The 19,674-nt window shown below is 52.0% G+C and overlaps 1 protein-coding gene across 1 annotated transcript in view; it reads left to right on the top strand.

The window, feature by feature from the left end:
• The first annotated feature begins 7,144 nt into the window (after nucleotides 1–7,144).
• The window catches only part of EMP2 (epithelial membrane protein 2), a 32,544-nt gene continuing 20,014 nt past the window's right edge, over nucleotides 7,145–19,674 (top strand). The window contains exon 1 of the mRNA XM_006910881.3: nucleotides 7,145–7,293. The gene's annotated coding sequence lies outside the window, so the exon portion shown is untranslated. The remainder of the gene's footprint in view (nucleotides 7,294–19,674) is intronic.

Genomic DNA, 19,674 nt, shown 5'->3' with positions numbered 1-19,674 from the left:
CTTCCTTCCTTCCTTTCTTCCTTCCTTCCTTCCTAGTAATGTGGTTGTGCATCCACGTCCCTGGGACTGTTCCTATTAACAATTATTGTCCCACTGCCATTATGAATGGCACTCTCAAATTATCCCACTTTGAGTGATAAAGACTATGGCCATCCCAGTGATAGTCCACCCTACCAGCCTGTAAACTCCACGAGGGCACGGGCTGTATTTATTTCTGCTCATCACTATCGTCCCAGCTCAGAGAACCAGGCAGATCCTGGCCGTTTCTGGCCCAGCCTTGAAAGTCATAAAGCATCACTCCTACCATATTCTCTTGGATGACTGCACACCAGTCAGTGAGCCTCAGCTCTCAACTGGCTGTCAAAGAATTTGCAAACATGTTTTAAAACCACCACACATCCCCAGGGACTTGCACGTCATTCATTAATTCATTCGCCAACTGTTTACTGATTCTAGTGCTCCCGTCTCTTGTTGCAGAGTTTGAAGATGGCACACGAGTTCCCAGCGGGGAGCAAAGGGGGTGTCACCCACAGACTGCTCACCAAGCCATGAGCCTGGCTTGGGATTGTATTTGCCTGGAAGAAGGGACCTTTTTTTTCCTTTTCACAAAGGTGCCGTCTTTATGTCAAGCGGAGTGCCCTGAAAGGACACCTTTTTCTAAGTCATCTGTTTGGAAGGGGCACCTTTTTCTAACTTTCGTAAAGGCACAGTAAAGACTAGCGGGAACGCTGAGCGATCACCCACTGTGTGTCAGGCACTGGTGACAAAACCATGGGAAAGACAGATGTGGCCTCTGCATTCAAGGAGCTTGTGTTTTGTTGGGGAATGAAGACAATGTGTAGGACAGCACACGAATAAAGCATTTAAAAAATATACTTACAGATTGTAAACAGTATTAATGGGCAAAAACCCCTCTACCGAGCACCTACCCTGTGCTGGCTGCTGGAGGCAACGGCCAGAGTCTGGAGGGTGAGGCTGCCTTGTCCTGGGCCACCACCTCTCAGGGGATGTTACGGGGGATGGCAAATGAGGGCGAACAGAAACAAACGCATCTGAAAGGGCTGTAACCCCACATGAGGGGGGCATCCCAGACTGCTCAGGGATGAGGACTTGAAGATCAAGAGCCTCCTTTGAAGCCTGGAATGCATCCAACACCTTCCTGCCTGGAAGCGTGAAAATGCACAAGAATTTCTGTCTCCCCAGCTCCTACATGCCCTGTCATTCTTTGAATTTTGAACTGTGGGACCATAAGTGTGTGTGTGTGTATGTGTGTGTGTGTGTGTGTGTGTGTCTGTGTGTCTGTGTGTGTGTGTGTGTGTGTCTGTGTGTGACTTCAGTAGGAAGACATCCTTCCCCATACCCCAAGATTCATAAGCACTTGTGAGTTGGGCCTGAGTCCGGAGGCCGGCATTGCCTGGCTGGGCCCAGGGTCACCCAGCTTACAGGGATATTTCTATGGTCTTACAGCCTACGAGACGACCCACATGCACAAAGATACCCAGGAATCTTGGCAAACCAAACCAAGCCAAACCCGTGTCAGCGTCAAGCAGAATAATGAGTAGAACTGACCAGTGTTGGTTAGTAAGTTCCATGAGATCAAGGGTTTTTTGACAAGTTTGTTCACTGCTTCACTTAAGCAGTGTATGGTATATGGGAGATTCATATCAAGTAAAGTTAAATGAATAATTGGGAAAATATTATTTCCCTGAGCGATTGGCAGGAAGGAAGGAAAGAAGGAAGGAAGGAAAGGAAGGAAGGAAGGAAGGAAGAAGGAAGGAAAGAAGGAAGAAGGAAGAAAAGAAGGAAGGGAGGGAGGGAGGGAGGGATTTTTTTGGGGGGGGAGTAATTAAAAGTATTTAGAAAAGTACAAAGGATGCTCTTATTTATGATTATGCTTAAGCTCCCAGGAGAATGAGAGTGCCTCATGGGACATTTTTAGTAACAGGGACTTCTTTTTCTTCCCCTGTGTCTTTTGAGAAGATGGGCCAGGAGCGCTGGCCTCTCCTCGCCTTGCCACACTGGGAAATACCTGGGGACTTCTGTGACTTGCCAAGAACATCCCAGGGCCCTTCCTGGGCTCCAGACGCTTGTAATGACGCTGGTAGGAGCAAACTGCCCTACTTTCTGTTACTCTTTCCGACTATATTTCAGGGAAATTGAAGTCTGGGAGAGCTCGGAAGCTCTGTCCTTGTGGTGCCAAACCTCCTGATGAAAACTGGGAACTACAGTCAAGCAGCCAGATGTTTGGGGTCATCATGCCAAACATTTCCATAACGGGAAAAACCCAGACACCACCCCTGAGATTCGTTCTACTCCCTGTACCCTTGCCTTCATTACGTGTGTTATCTTTAAAAGACATGAAAGCCTACTGCAGCATCATTATGGGCCGTATCTCAAGAGGTTTGGGAATTCTCTGGCCGTGACTTTGGCAATTACGGTTGTGAACTCTTCTCGTACTTGCAGGAAGTTTTATGACAGGGAGAAGCGATGAGACCCAGAGCTCCCAGCTTTAAGTGGGAGTGTTCCTCTGCTGGAAACCCTTGTCTCCATCCCGCCCCCAGCCCAGTCTGTGGAGGAGGGTAACCAGGAGGAAATGGTCTCAAGAGAGCATATTTTCCAGATCCCACTCCAAGAATTCAGATTTCTTGCCTCTTCATGCAGCGAGCACTAGGGGCTTTCCCAGCTGTGTCTCTCGCGGCAGGATGGGCGACCAGCAGAGCCATGCCTAGAAGTGCTGATCGCAGGGCCTTTGGTTTGGAGGATCCTGCTTCATATCTGGAAGAGTAGCCAAGAGAAATGCTGCTTGTGAGGCCTTTGACTGTGCTTGCTGTATTCTTATATCCAGAAGCATTTAGAGCTGTAAGCCAAAATCAAAGTGACTTGCCAAGATAACATAGCTAGCGGGAGGTTTTTTTGCTACTTGGCTTCATGACTTGCTTTGCCAATGATACGTGAGCATGCAGAAGCTTTTAACAGCCAATGGGTGGTTCATCCTCTTAATTTTCCACCAGCAGTGGTCCATATAGAGGCTGCTCCATCAGCCCGCATCCTAAAGTAAAGATGATATGGACACATGGTCACAATCAACCCATCATGGGCATAGTAGATGAGCAAGATATATCAACATTTATTACGTTGTAAGACAGAGGAATTTTGGAATCATTTGTTATCATGGCATAACCTAGCCTATTGTGACTAATACAAAAGCCACAACTAGAACCCAGCCCTACCCCCGTCTCAGCCAATGGAGATTCATTTTTTTCTTTGTTTCTGTATTAGTTGTCGACTGCTGCGTAACAAATGGGCCTCAAATTTAGCAGCTTAAAGCAATACACATTTGTGAACTCACAGTTTTGGTGGGTAAAGAATTTGGACATGGCTTAACTGAATCCAATGCCTCGGGGCCTCTCACAAGGCTTCCATTGAGGCACTGGCCAGAACTAGGGTCTCATCTGAGGCTCCACCGGAGAAGGAGCTGCTTCTCAGCTCATTGGTTTGGGCAGCATTCTGGTCTTTGGGGGCTGCTGGACTGAAGGCCTCACTTCCTGCCTCGCTACTGGCCAGAGCTTCCCTCTGTTCTTTGCCACGTGGGCCTAACACGGCAGCTCACTTCGCAAAAGCCGCAAACCTAGAAGGCAATAGAGAGTCTGCTAACGAGACACAAGTCAGTTTTTATAACCTCATCGCGAAAGTGACATCCATCATTTTTGCCTTATTCTATTCATTGAAAGCCAGTTGTTACATTCAGTCCACTCTCAAGGGGAGGGGGGGACACAAGGGCGTGAACCCCAGGAGGCAGGTTCACACGGGTGCCATCTGAGCAGCCCACCCACCCATTTGTTTTCAAAGGAAGTGGTTATGGAATGGAAGTGAGTAAAGCCTCTGACATCTGTCAAGATTGAACTGAACCCCCAACCAAAAGCAGGTTTCGGTGGCTGAATTGTGCTTGCATGTGGTCTATGTCAGTCACGACTTTATGGATCCTTTTAGATCTCCCTTCTTCTTGACGAGAGTCCACGCATTCTTCTCCGTTACATATTCTACTACAGTTCCAAGTTTGGGATCAGATTTGCCCCAGACGTGGACACCCTTAGCATTGCTTCTGCGACAGGAAAGGGTCAACAGGAGCAAGTTGTAAGAAACTGGAAGAACCTTAAAACGTTCAAGCCAGGAAGGACACACGAGAAATCACTGAGTTCTCGATTCCCTTCTCTGCCCAACCCTGAACCAACCCCCGAGCCTTCTCCACGGCCTTCCATGCCTTCAGATGCCTTTCTTACAGTCCTCTCTCCCTCCCCATATTAGATGATCCTTTTATTGACCAGCTACTACTGCGAAAACAAACAACCATGATGCCTCAGTGACATGCAGCAATAGACATGCTCTATGTCCCAGATGGAAGTTCTACAGGTCAACGAGCGTAGTTCTGACCCCCACATCTTTCATTTTTCTGGGGCTAGTGGGCTACCCGAGGCATATTCTGCTTATAGAAATGGCAAAAGCACAAGAAGGCAAACCCCCACCTCCTAAACACATTCCAGACCTTTGCGTGTGTGAAGTCTGCTAACATCTGATTGGCCAAAGCCAGTCATATGGCTTAGCCCAAGGTAAAGGGGGAAGGTTGCTCCAGTCGCCATAAGGTTACATCTGGAGTGTGAATGTATACGTTACTGTGGAACGGTGAAGAACTGGGGCCCAGAATTTAATCAGACACACTCTTACTTCTCCCCCACATGATGCTGAGGTTTCAAGTTTATTCTTGAAACACCAGGAGAGGGGATACGAGTAGGTAGAAGGCAGATTTCTGCCTCCAGTCTTACTGGAGAGATAGGTGGATATTTAAAGAGAGAAAATGAAGAGGCACACCTGGCAGGTGAATGGCACAGGGAGGTGGGGCTCTGGAGAGGGTTTTGAAATGAGAGAGAGCAGCAATCCATCCATTCCTTTCTCTGGGTCCTGGAGAGGCAACTTGGTGTCTGGCCAGGTTCTTCCCAGTATGGGGCACACCCCACCAGCAGGCACACGGGAGGTGGTTTAGGTGACAGAGGGAGAAGGCGTCACCTAGCTTTGAATCACAGACCGGGAAGGCCATTCCCTTTTCCAGTGATCTTGCGATAATTCTGATTACAGGAAAGAGAAAGTGTCCTGGACTCGCGTGTCTCCAACACCTCTCTTACACCTGCCGATCTCCCTTTTTAATAGATCCTGAACCTCAGGTTCACGGGCTCTTTCCGGCAACAGTATCTGGCTAGAATGAACGAATACTGTTTTCTTTGGGCAGTGTTTAGATTTGTAAGTTTGTCTTCTATTTCTGGTAGATGGCACTGGTTTCCTGTTTACCATAATATAGGGCTTCCTTTTAAAATAAATATAGTTAAATAAACAGAGTTGATTTAAAGGGAAATATTAAGTGAACACTAGTTCCGGTGGCATGTGGATACGGTAGAAATAATGGCTTGACCATGGTCATCATTTAGTAAATGGCTCTATAATGGGAAGAGGAGAATGGGGTTTGCTTCAGTGGGTCTAGGTTCTGACTTGTGCTCCATCCCTCACATAGGGCCTTTGGGTAAGTTTCTTGGGTAGATTTTCAGAGCTTCGGTATCTTCACGAGCTGTTGTGTTATGTTGAGGGTAATGTTTGTCAAGTACCTGGTACACAGGTAAGTGCTCAGCAAATGGCAGACCTGCCCCAGCCCCACCTGGACTGTACATGCTGGGAGAGCCTTGTGGGTTCTCTCTGTCCTCCAGATGGCCATGGACAGGCAGGGGCCTCTGTCCCTGCTGGTGGGTGGGCCACGCTTGGCCGTAGCAGCCAGATCTCACTCTCCTCCCCTTTCATACGGGTCTCCTCCTCAGTTCAAACGAACACCTCTCTGCCTCCTCTCCAGCTCTACAAAGAATCTCTTGCTTGGGAGATGAGACCCTTGATTAACTCTAGAATTTCAAAATGAAAAGAGATGTAACAGGTCAAACACTGGACCAACTGGGAAACTCAGGCCCCGGCGGGGGGTGGGGTGGGGTGGCCCTTTGGAGGGGGTCTCAAGTCTCCTAAGGATCTGGAATTTAGACCCAGAAGCCTGTCCTCTTACAGAGCTCCCAATAAGATTCAAAAAAGACAGGCATCCCAACAGTGAAACGTGGAGTCCCAGCTGGTCCGGCTATTGAGCAATAAATTAGTATCCCTTACGAGGCTTTCTGATTCTCTTATTAGTAGCACAAGTCTCTTGCCTTGTATTTCTTGTCGTATGCACATAACATTAACCTGTTACGAGCTTAGACATATGCCGTTGTGGCCCTGTTTTGGAATTTCTTCAATTTTTTAATACACTAAATTCTCCTCCCCTTCCTCTTCCTCCTCACAGATGGGGCCCAGAGCCCTCTGGCCTCCTTCCCTACCCCCCCAAAGCCTCTAGGTCGGATCAGCCTTCTCAGTTTCCAGGTGGGGAAACTGAGGCTGGAAAGAAAGGCAGCCTTTTTATGCCTTTTTATGTCATATCCAGGGATAATAAATTCCAGGACTGTGAGTTCAAAGGTCAGAGTAGGTTCCCGGTTGCCCTGCCAACTCCCACCAAGGCCAGGACCCCGTGCCAGATAATCAAAATAACAGTAGCTCACATGGATTGAGCGCCTGCCTACTCTGCGCCAGGCACTACGCATATATGCTCATTTTGAAGTCTCACAGCAACGCAAGGAAAGCGGTCCTATGTGACTTCTAGTTCCAGAAAAGGCAACTAAAGCAGTAAAGATTCAGGACAAGAGCCGGAGAAAGGGTCCTAAACAGGAGTCGGATTCCAGAGCAGAACCCTGTTCTTAACCCGGACCCCGGGGAAGAGAAGGAAGGGGAGGGGCGGGGCGGGGCGGGGAGGGGAGTAGAGAAGAGCGAGCTGGGAACCCGTGAGGGCGAGCGCAGCGCAGGGAGACTTCAAGCTCCGAGGAACTTTCCTTCCCATTTCTCCCGCTTTCCCCAGATGCTTTACTGATTCTGTCCCCAACTTGGCGGGATAGCGCAGGGAGGAGGGCTGGGGCTGGGGCTGGGGGCGCCCCCCAGGTCCCGGCCCTTCGCTCCGGTGTACCCTACCCGCCTCCCGCGGCCCCTCCCACTCCTCTCTCCCGGCTCCTGACATCACGCCCCGGGAGGCGGGATCCGGGAAAGGAGGGGTTCGTGGGGAGGAGGCTCCGCACCACCGAGAGGGAGGAGGGCGGGCGCGCAGTCCCAGCCCAGCGCTTCAAAACAGCCCGGTGGCCTCGCCTCGCGCCCCAGCCCATCCGTTGGTCCAGCCGCCAGCGCCTGGTGAGTTGGGGTCGCGTTCGCGGGCCGCGCTCACAAGTCGGGGGGCTGCGGGCAACGTGCGCGGGGCAGCGGGGGCGCGGGCCCTGTAGGTCCTGGGCCCAGGGGGGGTGTCTGCATTTCGTGGGGGGCACCCCTCCCTGCCGAAACTTCATCCTTCTTCCGCGAGATTATGAGGGCACTGACTTCCCACCGGCGCCGCGCTCACTCGGACCCCGAATTCCACCTCCCCACCCCCGGATAGCTTCCTTCGCCTTGTGCGCCGGGGCGGGCGGGAAAAGTTTGGGGAGGAGTCAGGGCGGTTTTCTTCGCCCCCGCCAGCTGCACGCCGGGTCTCTTGGAGTCCAGGGCAAGTCCCCTCGTCCCAGGAGGGTCCCCAGCACCTCGGCGCACAGTTCCCAGCTTCAGCGAGCGGACGGGACGGGCTTCGCCCAGGCCGGTCAGTGGGTCATCTGGAGCAGCGCACCCTTCTCGGCCCGGGCGGGGGCTCGGTTGCACCCCCCAGCGGCGAGGAGCGACTTTCTTGGGTCTGGCGCGGTGGAGGATCCTCAAGGCGCTGCTGGGAAGATGCCTGTCCCCCTCTCCACTTTGGTGGGGCTTCGAGGGTCCCACCCACGGTTGGAGAAAGAGAGGATTAGATCGTGGGGTGTCAACTATACACGCTCCCAAATCTCGGGTGTTAAATACACTCTGGGAAGGTCCTAATTTGGGCTGACATGGGGGCCTCGTAAATAGGGGCTCATCGGAGATACCTGGACCTGAGGGAGACCCCACAGAGTGAAGCCCTCCCTCCGGGCCACCCCTTACTTCGAAACACCGCTGACAACCCAGTTGCACGTTTGGGGAAAGGGGCACTGCCCCCTTCCTAGCTCCAAAGATGTGTTTGTGGGGTGGTGTGTGTGTGTGATCTTTTAATTTATCTGCGTCTAAAATGGGGAGACCAGCCTGAAAAGTGACAGGCAGAGGAAAGGTAAGGGCCTTGGAGAGGGGCTGAAGACTGCAGCCCAAACAGTGTGTGATTCCACTTACGTGAGGAACCTACAACAGGCAAATTCGTAGGGACATAAAGTAGAGTAGAGGTGACCAGGAGCTGGGGGAAGGGGAACTGGGATTATTGCTTAATGGGTGCAAGGTTTTTGTTGGGCAGGATGGAAACATTCCGGGTATAGATAGTGGTGATGGCTATACGACATTGTGAATAGATTTAATGCCACCGAATTGTACACTCACAATTGATTAAATTACTATGTGATGTATATTTTACCACGATTTTAAAAAAGAAGTCTCCAGCCACCTCTGTTCAATCGAATCAGTTAGCAATCCCGGAGGCCACTCACCTTTGCCGGCCGCCTCTCCCTGGCATCTGGCTTTGGGATGAGGAAGTGGAAGGGGACGAGGAAGGGGCAGAAGCCTGGTTTCCCCAGCAGTCTGGAAGAGACAGGATGGAAAGAGCTGTCGGAGCTTGGCAGTGCGCTGGGGCGCCCACGCTCTCCACTGTTCCCAGGAGCCTCTCGCTCCAGGTGGGGAGCGCCAGGCCAGGCACTGCAAGCCAGTCTCTCGGTCACTGAGCCAGACTTTGAACCTCCATCTGCCTCCCCCTCACCTGCCTTCCCTCCAAGCCCTCCCCTTTTCTCCACCCGGAGATGCCCGCGGGGAGTGGGGTGAGACCCTTCTGGGGAAGTCAGGGCCCAGATGCCCGTGGGGGCCTTGGCAGCTGCCAAGCCCACAGCCGAGGGAGGGGCAGGAGGGTGGCAGGAAGGTGCAGAACCTGTTTTCCCACTGCAGGGTTTTGGATCAGCCACCTCTACCCCACCGGGAATTAGGGAGTCGGGGTGGGAGGCGGAGAGCAGGTCACACAGCCTGGAGCCGCCTGTGTCCTTCCAGTGTGGAAATTTCGATTGGCCTGAAATCCAGGGACAGGTGCTTGTGTCGAAAGCCATGGAGGTGGCCAGGGGGTGTGTGAGGGCAGGGCCAGGCTGCGGACTTGGCGTTGACACCGTGCTGCCCCACCCAGAGGGGAGGGGCCGCGCCCTCTCTGGCTGGCCGCGCTCCAGACCAGGGCGCAGCTCATGAGGGGCTAACAGGGCGTCCGATTGCAAACGCAGCTCACATCCATCCGGTCCTCCCTGCCACCCCTTACACACTACACACACGAGTAGTTTATAAGGCCCTTTCTTCCTGGAATGGAAGCCAACGTTTCATCTGCATTTCCTTTCTCGGCCTCTCACGTACATCTTCCCCACAGGAGCTAAAACCAAGCGCACACTGCACAGTCTCAGGGGCTCCGCTGGCCTGCTTTTCATCCCCTGCCCTCTGCAGCCTTCTTGGTTGACGGGGAGCCGAGCCCTTTGTCATAGACAACCCCGCCAGACATGACCAGGAAGGGAAGTCTGTCGAGATGAAAATATATGAATGCCTTTCCAGGCCAAATGGAATGGTGGTGGCTTGCTGGCCGGTTGGCGGGATTTCTTTGGGGGACAGGAGTCCAGCCATCTTCCTGGCGGGGGGAGCAGAAAATTGTGTGTGTGTTGCAACACGTATTCACTGCCCTGCCCAGCTCTGTGGACGAGTGGGGCCTCTGACACGGGCTCCAGGGGCTAAGGCAAGGTGAGGGTGGGCTCTCTAGCCATGGGAACTCCCGAGCTGGGGTGGTGGCAGCCATCACCCCAAGGTGCGGTGGGGTCCCAGGCATGGGGACTGGGAGCAGAGCCCTTCCAGGAGAGGCAGTTAAAGGTCAGTGGGGGGACTCTCTGCGGGAGGAGGGGCTCGGGGATGTCTTCCTGGGTTTGGAAAAGGAGCCGATTGGCAGCAGCAGCCGGAATGGGGAGAGGGGGCAGCTGCCGCTCAAGACGGAACAAGAGGCCTGACTCTCGGTTGTTGGCTTCAGCTTGTCCAGGGACGGAACGGGGGACGGGGTGGGGTGGCGGGAAGAGAAGGCTCCCCTTCTCACCCCTGGAGCGGTAGAGTCTGGCTTCCTGCAGGAGTTACTTACAGACTGCAATTTCAGCGGGACCCGCTTTGGCGGGAATCGTCAGATGCATCTGGCTCTTGTTAGGGACAGGAGAGGGGAGTCTAAAAATAACAGCGGCGGAGCGGCCACCCAGTGTGAGTGCAGGGCTGGTAACCGGATGCCCACGGCGGGGGCTGGTGGTGGTGACTGTGACGAAGTCGCTCTGTACCGGAGTCACTGGGGCTCCTCCAGGCAGCCAAGCCTTAGATGAACGCCTGCAGGGGTGAGAGCTCTCTGTGCTCAGGGCGGCCACGGGCTAAGACTGGAGAATTTCAGGGGCATAACAGCCTTAGAACATCCCAGTTTGACAGCTAGGGACACTCAGAGGGGTGGAGTGACTCACCAAGGTGACTGCTGCACCGGGACTAGGTCTGGGTCTCGGGACTCACTGCCGAGGAGCTGGATGGCTGGGGAGTGGACAGTGGGATTCCAGGCCAGGTCCCCAGGGCCAGGGATTCTTATGGCCTGGGTCGTACATCTAGGATGCTGACAGGAGGAAGGTGGGCAAGGAGCTGTGCTCAGGAAGTGGATTCCCATTGGGCATCCGGTCAGTCCTAGGCACAGCTGTCACGCTCTGGGGATGTCGGTCCACCCTGGGGCAGGATGTAGGGAGGACAGGGCTGGAGGAGAACCATCTTCCCATTCGAAGACTCTGTTGGTTTTATTCGCATGGTATCTCCAGTGCTTGATGAGTAATCGTTGACCTGAATAACTGAATTTCCAGAGCTCTCGCCTTCCTTGAGAAGCTGGGCTTCTGTTGCTCTGAAAGGGGGCTCAGGGCAAAGAGATTGCCCAGATTGCTGACCTCCACGGACAGGTTGGATGACTTTGGCTTCTAGAAGCTTCCTAGAACCTCGGGGTCTAGAGCTGGAGGAAGGATCACCGGGGTGATATTGCCCTGAGACATTTGGAGGTGACGTAGCTATCACCATGCAGGATGCAGAGATGGACAAGTTAAGTCGCTTGTCGCGAACTGCTCATAGTCTAAGATCAAGTAACTTTTCCCAATAGAGAGGTCGTATTTTCTCTTTCAGAGAAAGATAATCCCAAATTTCTCCGGAGCACTGCCTTTCCTTAAAATGAAATTGATTTAAACATTTCGCAGTGAATAAAGATGACCCAAAGTTGTCTCCTTCGTCGTATTCTGATGACAGTTTCCCAAAGCGTGTTGTCACTGGTGATACACAAGATCGTTTTAAAAGGGCTGCAGCTGAATGCAAAACAGAAGCGAGTAATTACGTCTTGTCTTTGGTTAGTATTTGGAAACAAACGATAATAGCACACGAACCCACAGTTTCACAGCTACTACCATGTAGAGTGAAACTAAAGTTGATGTTTTAAACGTTAAAGCGTTTTTAAAATAATTCACGGATTTAAATAATAAGCGCAGGTGATATTGGGTTTGGCAAAAATCTTAGTCCCGTAGAGATTGCCTTTGGGGAGATGGCGTGACGGCGGCTGGGGTGAACCCGGCTCCCATTTTGACAACACGAATAATCTTGAAAGCCCCCTGGCCAAGCTCTTCTGCAGAGGCTCCTGATGTTCACCCTCCCACCTCGACCTGCCTGCCACTCAACTTCCGAGGGAGTCTCCCCATCTTTAATGAAGGCTGTTGCACCGCCCGGATGACCTTGACCTGACCGGCTGGTTGTTCTGAGGGTGGGAGGAGTCGGTATATTGATGTGCATGGAAGTGGCTTGAATGTCTGTGGCTAGCTTGAACCAGAGGAAGACAGGGACAGAGGCTGGCCTGTCCACTTTCATCTCGATGGGGATGATTAAGTAAGTGACTGTGCTGTGAGCTGCTACAGGCGATGGAGGACTTCCCTTCGTTCGGAGGAGGTTGCAGTCTAACGAAGGGGGACGAGGAGTCCAAGATTGAGGGGCTCATGATGTATGGGGTTGCAGGGAAGCCCGCGGAGGTGGTGTGCAGGATGGACGGTGGGCTCGGTAGGACTCCTAGAATTTCCCCGAGTGGCGATGCTTCCAGACGTGCGGAAGGTTTGCAGGCAGAAGGTGTGCTTGAGAAGTGGCGTGTGTCCACTTGGCTCTTGAAGAGAGGACAGTGCTGGGGGACCGAGCTCGGAGGGCAGAGGAGGCTTCCTTCTATCTCCCAGAGAGCCTGGCCAGGGAGGCGGGCCTGGCGATGTTCACACAGCAGTGAGGGATAAAAAAAAAGGAGAGAGAAAGGAAAACAGTGGAAGTAACCTAAAAGCAGCCTAAGTGTTCATCAGTCAACCTACAGAGTATCTTACAGAAGTTAAAAAGAACCATGTTCATCTGCGTGTACCAATACAGAAAGCTCCGTAAGACATCGTCGAATTAAAAATAAGAGCAGGTAGCAACGAATATGTGGGAAAACATGCTATTGATATAGCAACAAACGAAAACTAGCTAGACTTCCTACATATTTCCTGTATATTCCTGTAACTCATATGTATTACGTATAGGCAACGGAAAATGCCTAGAAGGATACATTGAAATAGATGGATGTGGTCGCCTCTGGTGAGGGAGGAAGAGGGAGGAACTGGTTTGGAAGGAATGGGCAAAGGGATTCCAGTCTTATCTGTAAGAGCGAGAATATGTTCATGAGTTACCCTGTGTACCTGGAGTTCGATATTAATAAAATGGCCTTCCCTGCGTTCAGTAAGCACCGGGCGTTCTGCAGGTTTGGGTTGGGGGTCGCGTGGCGGAGCCCCTGTGGACAGAGCTGTGTAGTAATCCAGGGACAGGTACTGGGAGCTTAACTCAGGAGGTGCCATCCGGCCCCCGTGGAACGTCCCCACTGCGGACTTCTCGGGAGCACAGTGGGTTTTCCGTCTGGATGCTGGAAACAGACACGTGGGGGTCTGGAGAAGAGGGGACAACAGCGAGTACCTTTGGGGTTTGTTAACAGGGCCATCATGAGATCCCCAGAGGCATGTCCTGGAAACCACTGGGGATGAGAGTCTGGGGCTTCGAAGAAAATTCAGAGACACGTAAAAGCCTGGTCCGGAACCGTGTTTTAGGTTTGTGTTTGCGAATAGCAGAGAGTAACTTAGATTTTGCCAGCGTTATCAGTAGTGATGATAATTACCATGCTATTATTTGTAACATTTCGTATCTATTATTAAGGCAGTACTGGACCATGTGCTTTTACATCCTTTTTCTTATTTAAAAACGAGTAACCACCCTATGAGGTAGGACTCTTTTATTCTCCCTGTTCTATAGATGAAAAAATGGCGTCTTAAAAATTTTGCTTAAAACACACAGTGGCTGTGTTCAGATCTGAATCCAAGTCTTGTAGCCCCACCGGCCCTGCTGCATTTGCCGTATCCCCATCACCTCCCCTCTTTAAAAACAGGCATCTGCGTGCTCCTAGTCCTTTCAGCCAAGAAAGTTCCTTCGGTGCAGGTGTTCAGTGGGTGTCCTGGAGGCCAGCCCTGCAGGTCCTCCCCTCAGCTGCCGGGTCACAGAGAGCAGACCCCCACCTCCCTTCCCAAGCCTTCTTGATTCTCTTCTATTTCGGGCGTATGTGGAATGGAGAAGGGCATTCTGGGAGTCCTGCTTTAGCCGGGAGCCCCCTTGTCTAAATGGCATTCACTTCCATTCTTTCTGATGGTCTCTGTTTTAAGCGAGGCAAGGGCTGCTGGGTGCAGGGACCGATCTGTCGAGCTCGCCAGGGCGTCTGCAGAGTCCAGTGGAGCGTCCAGCGTGCAGTAAGTGCTCAGTAAATCTCTGTCACGTGAAGCAGAGAGGGAGTCTCCCTGGGGTCTTCGGCTCGGACCCCAGTGAGGAGCCAGCTGGAGACCGCAGGGCTGGGAAGGAGAGAGGGGAGAGGTTTGGGGCCTGAGAGGTAACTAGGGCCAGGGCAGCTGTTCCCTCTCCCTTCTGCTGTTGGCTCTGCCTGGAGCTGAGTCTGGCCCAAGTGGCGTGGTCAGCGTCCATTTATATCAGCATGACACGGGGTCACATTCTTCTAGGGCCAGAGCCCGAAAGAGGCTCTACACACCGCCCGCAGGCATTTAGAACTGATTTCTGTAGCATGCGAGCAATGCTAAAAACTGTAACACGCTCATATTTATTTTTCAAATGGGTTACTAAAACGTCAATCACCTGGCAAGTGATACTGATTTTTCCATTTATGGCATGATACACATTTAAAACTTAGTGAGTTAATCTAATGCATTTTTAAAGACAGTTCTGGGTAGTAAATAATACAGGTGGTACCTGGGGCGGAAATGATAATGGTGGTGGTGTTGACATGATTGGTGTCCCACCTTGGTCCCCTTTCCTGGATGATGTGCCCACCCCCCAGCTGCGGCGAGTGTTGGCCGCCTCCTTCTCTCTGGAGAATTTTGAGAAGCCCCTTGCCCGGAGACCGCCGGGGACTTTGTTCCCCCTCCCCTGAGGAAGAGTGTGGGGAGGGTGCCGAGACCTCATCTAGATGCTCTGGGGCTCCCTGGTGAGGTGTGCACTGGGCAGGGAGAGCCCCTAAAACGCTCGCACTGAGTGCCAGGCACTGCGCCAGGCATCAGGCACACAGCAGTGACCAAAGAGGCAGAAACCCCTGCCTGTGGGGAGCTTCCAGCCTGGAAGGATGAGACAGAAAAAAGTGAATCGAGATCAGTTATAACAGAAGATGTCTGTGATTTGAAGAGAGTAAGACAGGGGTCACATAGATTGGATGGTCCAGGAAGCCTCCTCTGAGGAGAGGACTTGGAGTTGAGGCTAGATAAAGAGAAGGAGCCAGACAGCCCAAGACCTAGGAACTTTCTAGAAAGAGAGAGCTGCTCTTGCAAACATCCCGCTACTCTGAGCAGGGAGCAAGCTTGGTCTGTTGGGAGGAAGGAAGGGGCACTGGTTTGGGATACTAATCCATCCCTGACAGTTCTTTTGGGTACTCTGTGAGGACCGGGACCAGGTGATCCATGGCCTTATGTCCTCAAGTGGCAGCTACTCTATACTCGGTATACTTAGGACAGGTGGCTGGGAAAAGGGGCCACCTACTCGCCCTTGGGGCATCCTGGAAAGGGAGAGGCTGGCCCAGCCCGGGGCCCCAGGGATGGGCGGTGAGTCGAGGATGTGGCATGGTCACCTTCGGGCCTCGTGGGCTGGGCCGGCTCCTCTCTCAGACCAGCTCAAGGCCCAGGTTCCTGATCTGTGGCTTCTCCCCTCTTTCCACAGAGGGCTCTTAAGTGTCCCTGTGGCATCAGAGCCAGTAGGATGAGGTGTTGAAATACCAGTCCCCGGCGAACTCACAGCTCCCCCATTTTATTTCTTAACTCTCTCTTTAAATGAGTTTTTTAAAGCATACAATTCAGGGTATTTTATTATATTCACAGATATGTGCAACGGTAGATTTTGGAACATTTTCATCACCTCACAAAGGAGCCCCCTACCCTTTAGATGCCTTTCCCCTGTTTTTCCATCCTCCCCAGCCCTAATCAACCAATAATCTTTCTGTCTTTATAGACTTGCCTATTCCTGGACAGTTCATGTAAATAGCATCATACACTACGTGGCGTTTTGAGACTAACTTCTTTCACTTCGTGCATCTTCAGGGTTCGCCTGTGCTGTAGCATCTGTCAGTGCCTCGTTCCTTTTTATGACCTAATCATACTCATCGTAAGGCTCTAAGCCATTTTACTTATCCGTTCATAAGCTGATGGACACTTGGGTTGTTTCCACTTTTTGGCCATTGTGAATAATGCTGCTGTAAACATTCGTGTGCACGTTTTTATTGGACATGTGTTTCCCTTTCTCTTGGGTCCCCACCGAGGAGTGGAATCACTGGGTCCTATGCTAACTCTCTGTTTAATTGTTTGAGGGACTGCCACACTGTTGTCCGAAGCGGCTTCACCGTTTTACATTCCCACCGGCAACATACGAGCGTTCCAGTTTCTTGGTCCCAATTCGGTGCCTGATCCTGTCCTGGTTTCTTAAGCTTCCACTGGTGGAATGCCGGTAGGTCTAGAGCAGATGCTGGGAGTCAGGGGGTGGTCTAAACGGGACCCCACTAAACGTTTTAGGACAGGCTGGGCCCAGCGGAGTGGCCTGGGGGAGTGGGGATGGAAGGAAGGGAGGACACACGCTCTGGGGTGCCCCGGGTAGGGACCCCACTGAAGGCAGAATTGGAATCGGTGGATTACTGCAGAATGGGATTCACGATGCTGGATTTTAGGTGGCACTAGACACGGCATTAAATTATTCAGGGAAAAAGCGATTCCCTTTCCAATTGGCTTTTAATGTTCTGATCCCATCAGGGTCACTTTGTAGCTGCCAGCGTGCTTGATGCTTCTGACTCCAGCGTTCTTCCTTTCACGAGACACCAGGTCTTCAGCTCAACCCTTCAGCAAATGGTGTTAAACCAGAACTTGTGACCTTGGGGCTGAGGGAGCTATTTATTTTCACCATCAATCTCTATCTGTGGCAGATGATGCTGATTTTCCATTTCCAGGGAGCCAGAAGATTTCTTTTTAAAACACGGATATTTCTGTTAGAGAGTGGGTTTATTTAAAGATGAAACTGAAGTAAAATCCCACAGTGGTACTCGAGAAGGTGGTAGGCAGGTGACCAGTTTGGAACACCTTGTTCTAAAGTTTAGGGCCCCCAAATCAGATGCAGTGTTGGGAAGCGGCGAGGTCCCCCATCTCAGGGCACATACAGATGGACAGTGGATGCTATAAAAATGACCCAGGCCGAGGCTGTGAGCAGAGGTGGTTCTGCGTGGGCATCCGGCACCTTTTAGCCGAAGCCGGATGAGTTCACAGTTCTCATTGTGTACGATCAGTCCCCCAATTCCACGGCTGAGCAGTGTCATAGCTGCAGATGCGACATCATCAGAGATGCCCTAGTCAGAAGGGGCAGGTGTTGGGGCTTCCTCTCCATCTAACAGGGTGACCTCGCAGGCCTCCGGGCACGCCGGTGGGGAAATGTATGATTTCAAGTTCTGGGGCTCGGCATCAGCGCTAGTCTTGAGTGTTTCATGGAAAGAATCCCTTCCTGTCAGTCACCCCACATCCTCAGTTAAGGGGCATGACCTGCCAGCTCTCAGGTTAGTGAGTCTGTGCGGGCTGGGTACCCCGATGGAGAGATGCTGTGTTATGCAGGGTTCTCCGAGAACAGAACCAATAGGATGTGTATTATATAGAGATTTATTCTAAGGAATTGGCTCATGCAATTATGGAGGCTGACAAGTCCAGAATATGCCAGGTGAGCTGGCAGGACCTAGGGAAGAAGTGATGTTGCAGTTTGAGAGGGAAGGTCAGCCTTTTTATCCTATTCAAAAGGACAGAACTGATAGGAAGAGGCCCACCCACATTAAGAAGGGCCATCTGCTTTTCTCAAAGCCCGCCGATGTAAATGTTAGTGTCATCCAAAAAGCATCCTCACAGAAACACAGTGGCCCGGCCAAGCTGACACATAAAGTTAATGATTTACAGGTTCTTCCGGTGAACTAGACACACAGCATTAAATCAAACAGAATCCCTTTAAAATCATTCCCTTTTAAATTCCCTTCCAGCCCTCCAAGGAGGAAGTCCCACCGCTTTGCGTGAATATGTCTTTCAGACTTCCCAGACACGTGCGACATCCTGTTTCAGCAGAGAGAAAGCAGGCTTGGACTCACAGCTTTCCGCAGCAGCGACAGTTCCTAGCCGGAATCTGTAACATTGTTCTGTTTTCATTGTATTTCGTTTCCCCAGCACCGCCTATTTATGGCAGGCAAGGCTGACTTTCCATGTCAGTCGTGATACAAAGTTTTCTTTTATAAAGATGTGAGTCTTAAGAAAGTGAGTAGGTTACTAGTAATGCAGGTGATACACAGATAGACCGGAAATTCTGAAGGGGGCCCGGGAAAGACGGATTTGGCAAACATCAACGTGAGCACAGAAGGGACGGTGCCTGCAATGTCCCCTAATTATCCACACGCCCAGCGCTGCCTTTTGTCTGTTGGCACTTCATGCCCCCCGGAGACCACTCTGGGGCTCATTTCCACTCCGTGGCTACCACCTGAGGGTGGAGAGACCACTGGCCCTCTGGGAGGGGGGAAGGACCTGGGTGGCGGTTCGAGGAAGCTCCCTCACGGTGACGCTGGTGGTAATTGGTGCACGTACACAGTACGTGTCATCTGCAGACACCGTTCTAAGCGCACCTGCGCTATTATTGTCCAGCAGTCCTAGGAGATATGCGTACCTTTGTCACTCCCATTTTACAGACGAGGAAACAGGCTACGGTCCAGTCTGGCTGTGTCTGGGCCCGCGCCGCGTTTTGCCCCCGTTACTTCCTGGCGGTCTTTGCCTTTCCCGTGATCTAACACGGAGACGGAGGCCTGGCCTCCTGGTCTTGGGGCTTCTGGGGCCTGGCTGAGTTATAGGCAGCGATTCCTAGTCACGAATGTGCCGGTAAAATCCATCTACAAAAATGAAAGCTCTTGTCACTTAAGCGCTCTGTGAAGGAAAAAGTATTCCAGGCTCAGTGGCCGTGAGGAGGGGAACACCCCGAGTCTGATACCTGCCTCACCCCACACTGACCTATTGTGTGCCTGCAGGTCCACGGCCAACCCCCTCTGGGGCGTGGGTTTGCCAGGTGGTGTAATTACAGGGAGCTCCTGGGATGACAGCAGCCAGCAGGGAGCTCTTTAATTGAGGAGGTCAGGCAGCAGTCATTGGCAGAATGGTGGTTATTAGCTCTTCTGCAGAAACTGCCTAAACTAGCAGCCAGCCATTCAGCAAGTATGTGCTGAGTAACCCAGGGCACTGGGGATATGAAGATGAGCGGGACGTAGTTTCTGTCCCAGAGGAACTCCGAACCTCAGAAAGCAGTTTCCGCTGTATCGATTCGCGCTTGCCGTGTAACACACCGTCCTGAAATACAGTAGCTTAAAACAGAAAACATTTTTTTAGTTCGTGACTCTGCAGGTGAGCCATGTGGGCTGACTTGGTGAGGCTCTCTCAAGTGTCTGGCTGGCTGATGGGTCAGCTGGGGGCTGGCTCACTTAGAGTGGCCTTGGCTGGGAAAGCTCATCTCTGCTCTGTGCAGCCCCCCGCCCACCAGCTGGGCCGGGCTTCTTCACGGAGCTGGGCAGAGACAGAGTGGAAGGAAGCGCATGAGGCCTCCTGAGGCCTGGGCTCAGAATGGGCACAGGAACTCCAGGTGCTTGATAAATATTTCTTCCTTCTTTAATTGGAAGAAAAGCCTAGTTTCATTTCTTGAGTTCTTATTACTTCTTCAGCTCCTTGAAATCTGGCTCCTTCAGTCATTCATTCAACACATATTTATCGAGCACCATCTGTAAAGTAGGCGCTATTCAAGCGCTGGGAGCATCGTCTCGTACAGACATCCCAGGTCCCTGACACCAGCAGGACAGATAGTAACACCCGAGTAAACAACTGC

This window comes from Pteropus alecto, unplaced genomic scaffold, assembly GCF_000325575.1.
Source record: "Pteropus alecto unplaced genomic scaffold, ASM32557v1 scaffold34, whole genome shotgun sequence".
Lineage (NCBI taxonomy): Eukaryota > Metazoa > Chordata > Mammalia > Chiroptera > Pteropodidae > Pteropus > Pteropus alecto.
This window is presented reverse-complemented; position numbering and strand designations above follow the sequence as displayed.